This window comes from Mirounga angustirostris, unplaced genomic scaffold, assembly GCF_029215605.1.
Source record: "Mirounga angustirostris isolate CCGP_5_RB_7025 unplaced genomic scaffold, mMirAng1.0.hap1 SCAF_9, whole genome shotgun sequence".
Lineage (NCBI taxonomy): Eukaryota > Metazoa > Chordata > Mammalia > Carnivora > Phocidae > Mirounga > Mirounga angustirostris.
Genome location: NW_026991717.1, coordinates 68,628,082 through 68,635,715, shown reverse-complemented (window position 1 = coordinate 68,635,715; position 7,634 = coordinate 68,628,082).

Below are 7,634 nucleotides of genomic sequence, written 5' to 3'. Positions count from 1 at the left end.
GGACTCTTGAGAGTATACAGAGAAAATTTTGTATTATGCTTTTTTAAAGAAGATTTTATTTATTTATTTGAGAGAGAGAGAGAGAGAGAGAGAGTATGAGTGGGGGGAGGGGCAGAGGGAGAAGCAGACTCCCCACTGAGCAGGGAGACTGAATTTGGGCTCCATCCCAGGACCCTGAGATCATGATCTGAGCTGAAGACAGATGTTTAACCAACTGAGCCACCCAGGTGCCTCTGTATTATGCTTTCAAAGCCTGGGAGAACATAGACTAGAAATGAGTTGTGTAAAAATAGTGAGAAATTTGCCTATGAATTTTATTTAAATGCATTGGTATATTGCTGCTGACGTATTTTATTTGGTTTCCCTAAAATTCAGATAATTGCTTTTTTTTTTGCCCCCCTTTGAACGAGTTTCATGTTTTAAGTCTGCCTTTTCCGTCTGAAAAACCGAAGCTCTGTATGTACTCACCTGACTGAGTGCTGCGAGCCTCACATGGCCTCTTTAAACCTTGGTCTCTGGATTCTCCATGTATCATCTATGTTCCATGTGTGTATTTCAGGAAAGCATTTTCCTTATCTCTCCAGGATATACATGGACGTTTGTGGTTAAAATGATAATCCCATATGACACAGTTAGAATTTTAAATGCAGTAGTCTTTGGCTAAAGAATGTTGAGGGAGTGTTAACATAAGGTTTCAGCTGGAATGGCCTAGTTATTTTTCTCTTGCCTTTAGATTTTTATAGACTTTAATTAAGCCATCTTGATTTATTATTCTCATTATTTCTAAATTGCTTTAAGAATTGCAGCTACTCCATAAATGTCCTGTGATAACATGTATCATAAACATCCCCCTCCGCCTATAGAAAGTAAATGACCTTGATTCTAGGAACAATTAAAACTTTCCTTAAGAATATTTCATGATACTTTTTAAAGTGTTGAATGTGACAGTAGTGCTCTTTATACTTTTGTTTAAATCCCAAATTAAAATGATGTATAGGGGCACCTAGGTGGCTCAGTTGGTTAAGCGTCTGCCTTGGGCTCAGGTCATGATCTCAGGGTCCTGGGATCAAGCCCCTCATCGGGCTCCCTGCTCAGCAGGGAGCCTGCTTCTCCCTCTGCCCCTGTCCCCACTCATACTCTCTCTCTGTTTTTCAAATAAATAAATAAAATCTTTTAAAAAATGATGTATAAAGTGGAGGCAATAGTGAATATATTTCAAAACTATGGAAATGTGATTCTCTTACCCACTGATCCCTGAAACTAACTGCACTCCACAATGACAGCCCCTATTTATTTATTCAGTTTTTTAAAGATTTTATTTATTTATTTGACAGATAGAGACATAGTGAGAGAGGGAACACAAGCAGGGGCAGTGGGAGAGGGAGAGGGAGAAGCAGGCTTCCCGCCGAGCAGGGAACCCTCCCAATGCCGGGCTCGATCCCAGGACCCTGGGATCATGACCTGAGCTGAAGGCAGACACTTAACCAACTGAGCCACCCAGGCACCCCAGCCCCTATTTATTGAGTGTCTTTGGTGATCAAGGAAGACTGGATTAGGAAAATGTGCACATTTAATTCTTAGAACAGTCCTATGAGTTAAATATTATTTTCCCCATTTTATAAATGTAGGTACTGGTTCACAGAAGTTCTTTAAGTGCCTAAGTGACACAGCTAGTATGTGACCAATAAGTAATATTTCATATTGAACCCAAATATGTCCCATTTCAAAACCATAGTTCTTGCCACCCCCCCTTGCCCTCTCTTTAACTGTTTTCAAGGATAGGATCATAGCTGTGACAATGCCTGCCTTTCTTCTTTGCAATTTTAATGCATTTACATTTGTTTCCATATTTTTCTTTTAATATGACTAAATTGTGAGTATTAACTTAAAGGAATCATTGCTGATCAAATCAGGGCTCCTAATCTTTGTTTCCTTTCTGTCCTCAGCAAATTCCTTCTAGCTTCAGTAGCCATTGGTTCCGGTAATGAGGTGATGCCTCCATTCTGACTTTTTAATGTGAAGGAGAACTGTTACAAAATACTAGCATTGTTTGACTTTGTGATAATGAAAAGAATGAACTTTTAGAATCAGATTGATTTAGTTCAAATCCTGGCTTTGCCACTCATTGGTTGTATAATCTTAGAATTGACCTAATTTCTTTGAGCCTCAGTATTAACATCTATAGCAGTGCTCAGTACAATCACTGCCGTATGTGGCTATTTTTTTAGGATTTTATTTTATTTTATTTATTTTTAAAGATTTTATTTTTAAGTAATTTCTACTCTCATCGTGGGGCTCAAACTCACAACCCCAAGGTCAAGAGTCTCATGCTGTACTGACTGAGCCAGCCAAGTGCCCCCATATGTGGCTATTAATTAAAGTTAAATAAAATTTAAAATTTAGTTTCTTGGGGTCCTCGGTAGCTCAGTCGGTCAAGTGTCTGCCTTTGGCTCAGGTCATGACCCCAGGGTCTTGGGATCAAGCCCTGCATCGGGCTCCTTGCTCAGTGGGGAGTATGCTTCTCCTTCTACTCTTCCCCCTGCTCATGCTCTCTCTCTCTCTCTCTCTCTGTCTCTTAAATTAAAAAAAAAATTAATTTCTTGGTCACACGAGCCACATTTTAAGTGCACAGAGGCCACCTGTAGCTAGTATCTACTGTATTGGAGACAAAGATAGAGATCGTTTCAATCACTGCGGAAACTGGCAGTGGGCAGCATTCATCTACAAAATGGGATTAATGATGCCTTTTCATAGAGTTGTGGGGGGGTTAGGGAAAGTACAAGAAAACTCCCATAAGAACCTAGCGTGATGCCCACTTGGAACAACAATGACACCCTACAAAATGCTACTTCTCTCCCCCTTCTTCCCTCATGCATGTTCTTTTCATCTACCTTCATTTTGTTTTAGGTAAATCCATACCTTCCCTAATTTTTCAATTGCCTCCTTTAAGTATAAAAAAAAATTTTTAAATAATACCTGGATCTTTGGTGTTTGAATTAATATTCTCAAGATAACTTGTACCTAAAAGAAATTAAGGAAGGAAAAGAAAAAGATACGCAGCTATAGCATAGCCAATGGCTGTCTAGTTTTTATTCTTTGGGAAGAAGGAGACTATAAGCAGCAATAGGTATATATGGTTTATTAGATTCCAGATCTTCATCTAAAACTTTAACCGCAATGAAATGCTTTCTTTATGGACTCCATACTTTCTGGAGTGATTGTCCATGTGGAGCATAAATATTTATTTTAGAAAAGCTCAAAAACCTTCAGAAACATGTCCCAGGAAATTCTGCACCTTAAAGAATGCTCATTTTCTCCCTCCCTTACCCTCCAGCTTCACAAGTGAGTCTCAGCCTTTCCTTCTCCCCCTTACATTATTTTATTTTGTCATGGACATTGAATCCATTTCCAGAGAACCTTGGCTACTGTTTGGTGGAATTAATCTTTGAAATATTTGATAGTAAGATCCTAATGTAATAACTATTTTCAGGCTTGATTTTTGTATTTGTAAGAGTAAGGAAATTTTAAATGAACTAACACCTTTGACGCCTAATGCGTTGGCCTAAAAACAAAACAAGAAAATGGTCAGTGCTGTGCTGTTGCTGACCTGGGCACTTTCCAGATTGGCCACTGTCTGGGAGTACCCCTTCCCCACAGTGGGGGGAAGTCACGGTGCTAAGGGACCATACTCTGAGGTTCAGCAGCAACATGTGTCAATAGCCTCTTGAGAAAAGGATTTTCTGGAGAAAATCTAAATTCATGGATTTTTTTTTTTCTGAAATGATTGAGTTGGTTTAAAAATCATCTTGGAGGGGGCGCCTGAGTTGCTCCGTCCGTTAAGCATCGGACTTGGTTTCAGCTCAGGTGATGATCTCAGGGTTGTGAGATCGAGTCCCAGGTTGGGCCCCATGTTCATCGGGGAGTCTGCTTGGAATTCTCACCCTCTGCCCCTCCCCCAACTCACACATGCACATCCATGTTCTCTCTCTCTCTCTCAAATAAATAAATAAAATCTTTAAAAAAAAATCATCTTGGGGCACAGGAAAAGTAATAAAGAACGTGATGAACTTTGTCTCCTACAGTGGCCATCTGGGAGAATTTTAAAGTAATTTACTCCCTTTAGGTGATACAGGTGGACAAAACAAATCCAGAGAGTCTTGGCCCTGAAACACCCCAAGGGATCCCTTGAAAGAGTTTTCTTTGACACTCTATTCACTCTTGGCACAGCTGTGGCATGGTTAGGTGTTGTATTTAGTAGGCATGATCCTGTTCAAACCAAAAGGCCCCTCTGCCCAAGTGCATTGGTAGAAGGAATTGGGAGGGGCAGCTTCCTGCTTGGGCGGTCATCTCATCAGTAAATACTTGTTTCATATTGACAAGGTTAAAAAAAATCTCTTAGATGCTGGTTGATGGCTCTGAGAAGGTTGTTGCTTTGCTAAGAAAATATATTACACCGATACAGTACCTACTATGTGCCAGGCATTGATGAGAGTGCCAAATATATTAGCTCACTTAATGCTCCTAACAACCCATGAGGTAGGCACTTTTCTTATTCCCAGTATCCTGGTGAGGAAGCTGAGGCATAGGTTGCTTGCCCAACGTCAAGCTTCTTGAAGGAGCAGAGTAGGACGTGAACTCAAGACTCAAGGCCGGGATCTTAACAGTACACACTGCCCTGGGGGTTCCTGATCATTGAGAGACCACAGACACACTGCTCTCTTATTTGCTTCCATCTTCACAAGTATGCCCCAGCCTCTCTTTTTAACTTCCAGTCTTCTAGTTTGTTACCAATATTCAACCCATTTCCTCTGAAGATTTGATATGGCTCAGTGGAACCAGTCTTAGAAACATTTTTTTTTTTAAAGATTTTATTTATTTATTTATTTGAGAGAGAGAGAGAGAAACAGCATGAGAGGGGATAGGGTCAGAGGGAGAAGCAGGCTCCCCGCCGAGCCGGGAGCCTGATGCGGGACTCGATCCCAGGACTCCAGGATCATGACCTGAGCCGAAGGCAGTCGCTTAACCAACTGAGCCACCTAGGCGCCCCAGTCTTAGAAACATTTTACACTAAGACTGCTCAGTGGAAAAAAGCCGTAATCACTGAGACCTGCCCTTGCAATAGGGTCATGCAGCCTGTTGTTTTTTTAAAAGACAATTAGTAAAAACAGTTGCCGGCTTCTCATAGGCTGACGCAGTGGGGCTGTTATGGGGAGCCGCACCTTGAAGGCAGGGAAGATGCTACAAACCTGAAATAGAAAGGGAAGCTTAAGGAGGCCTCGGACTTTGTCTTTTATTTGGTCTCATGACTCCGTTTTGAAGATGTGGAAAACAAACATAAGGAGGATGCTGTTTAGGAAAAAGGTAGGCTTGTAGGCCAGGGGCAGTGGGGAGATGGGAGGTGAACAGGAGTTGGGATACCTTGTTTCCCATCTTGTTGCTGCACTTGAGCAGGGTGAGCTAGTACCAGTTCCTTAGCTTCGCTTGACTTCAAATGGCTTCATCTTTAAAACAAGAATGTTGGGGCGCCTGGGTGGCTCAATTGGTTAGCGTCTGCCTTCGGCTCAGGTTATGATCCCAGGGTCCTGGGATCAAGCCCCACATCGGGCTCCTAGCTTAGTGGGAAGTCTGCTTCTCCCTCTGCCTCTCCCTGCTTGCCACTCCCACTGCTTGTGCTCTCTCTCACTCTCTCTGTGTGTCAAATAAATAAAATCTTAAGAAAAAAGAAGGCTATCATAATTTAAAAAAATAAAAAATAAAACAAGAATGTTGAAGTAGTTGATTTCTTTTTTTTAAGTTTTTTTTAAAACATTTTATTTATTTATTTGACAGAGATACAGCGAGAGAGGGAACACAAGCAGGGGGAGCAGGAGAGGGAGAAGCAGGCTCCCCGCGGAGCAGGGAGCTCGATGCAGGGCTTGATCCCAGGACCCTGGGATCATGACCTGAGCCGAAGGCAGACACTTAACCACTGAGTCACCCAGATGCCCCGAAGTAGTTGATTTCTAATACTTCTGAAGTCCTGTTCAGCTTCCCAGCACTTTGATTCTACCCACATTCTTCCATAATCCTAATCTCCTTCCATAGGATGTCGTTCATTTAACAAGTGTCTTTGAGTGCTTGTGATGTCATAATTTCCTCAGGTCTCACCATTGGTATCAGACTTCATGTACTAAGTAAAAACCCCAAACTGCATTTCCACCCATTATACCACTCACATATATATCCATAGTTTACTTACTCTCCCCAGTCCACTGGTCTAAACTTGTCCTCCACAGCAATAGTTTCTACACCCTTACTCACCCTTAGTAATTTTAGCTCCCTTCTACTTTCCTCAAGTAATCATCACATGAAGCTAGTTGAACCACTTTAGAAGCTGGAAGCGATTAGTCATTAAAAACAGGCCCAGAACTTGAAGTAAATTAGGTAAGAGAAACAGGAGGAGACTCATGTAGCCTAACACTGTGAAATTAATCTCACTTGCTTTACTTTTCCCTTGCCTTTCTGGGGTTTTATGAGAATGTGGGGGAGGAATTATCTAAACTGAATGATGTGGGGGAGGGCTGTAAAGAGTAGAGGTTGGGAGGACTTTAGGAGGTTTTTCTTTTAGGCAATGTCCAATTTCTGCAAATTGACTTAGTACTTTTTAATGCTGACTCCTCTAATCTTATGAGAGCCAAGAAAGTTCTACTGACGCTCTCAGGCAATGGGCCTTTTTTCTTGCAATCACTCTTACAGGCTTATCTCACCAGGTGTCAGTTTGTTGGACTGATGTTCTTATTGTCGTGAAGTGCAGGTGCCTTCCGCTTTAGTCTGAGAGGATGGTGAGATACGAGAAACACTAGCAGTGAATTCTCCACACAAATATGTGTCCAGTTTTTGAGTAGCTGGATACCAGTTGTTTTTCTTTTTTTTTTTTTGAGATTTTATTTATTTATTTGAAAGAGTGAGCACCAGCGAGGGGGAGGCGCAGAAGGAGAGGGAGAAGCAGGCTCCCCGCTTAGCAGGGAGCCCAATGTGGGACTTGATCCCAGGACCCTGAGATCATGACCTGAGCGGAAGGCAGATGCTTAACTAAGTGAGCCACCCAGGTGCCCCTGGGTACAAATTGTTTTTAACAAATAGTTACAAAGGACATCACATGGGTCAAATACTACGTGTTTTAACTTAGTTGTATAAGGTGGGTCACTTTATCTGGCCTCTTGCACAGATATAGCTATTATAGGGCTTAAGGGTCTTGACGTTAGAACTGTCAAGGAGCGTGAGTTTCCTGTCCTCTTCTAGCTGGACTAAGAATCAGATAGACAGGAAACAGACTAACAGGAAAAAATCAAATTTAATTTCATACATACAGGGAATCCACAAAGACATGGAAATTCCAAAGATAGGCAAAATGGGGTATATATGTTATCCTAAACTAAGGAGAAAGGGGTAGGGGTCTGGGACTTCGGAAGGGAAGGAATGCAATTCACAGGGCAATAAGAGCGGATGTTTGGTAACTAGATGTTTGTCCTGCCATACAGATGGGTCACTCAGATAAAATTTATCACTGATGATAGCCATTTTTCTGGGGAAGACCCCCAATTCAGATTCTTCTGTGTGGTTAAGGGAGGGGTAAAAGCTTCTCTTGAGCCTGC